This window comes from Arachis duranensis, chromosome 4, assembly GCF_000817695.3.
Source record: "Arachis duranensis cultivar V14167 chromosome 4, aradu.V14167.gnm2.J7QH, whole genome shotgun sequence".
NCBI lineage: Eukaryota > Viridiplantae > Streptophyta > Magnoliopsida > Fabales > Fabaceae > Arachis > Arachis duranensis.
In genome coordinates this window covers 45,976,504-45,977,113 of record NC_029775.3, presented here as the reverse complement: position 1 = coordinate 45,977,113, position 610 = coordinate 45,976,504, and positions in this window count along the sequence as shown.

The window sequence follows — 610 nt, the reverse complement described above, 5'->3', positions numbered from 1 at the left end:
TGAAAACATGTCAGATGGACATCTCTTGGTCAGCTGCTTGTATCTTTCCCAAGCTTCATAGAGGGATTCACCTTCCTTTTGTTTGAACGTTTGAACTTTCACTCTAATCTTACTCATCTTTTGAAGTGGAAAGAATTTAGCTAAGAAGGCATTGACCAGCTTTTTCCAAGAGTTCAGACTGTCTCTAGGTTGTGAGTTTAACCATATACTAGCTCTGTCTCTTACAGCAAAAGGGAAAAACATGAGTCTGTAGACTTCAGGATCAACTCCATTCGTCTTTACAGTATCACAGACTTGCAAGAATTCAGTTAAGAACTGATAAGGATCTTCATATGGAAGTCCATAAAACTTGCAGTTTTATTGCATCAAAGCAACTAGTTGAGGCTTATGCTCAAAGTTATTGGCTCCAATGGCAGGAATGGAGATGCTTCTTCCATCAAATTTGGATGTTGGCTTTGTGAAGTCACCAAGCATTCTCCTTGCATTATTATTATTATTATTTTCAGCCATCTCCTTCTCTTGTTCGAAAATTTCTGAAAGGTTGCTTCTGGATTGTTGTAATTTAGCTTTTCTTAATTTTCTCTTCAGAGTCCTTTCAGGTTCTGGATCA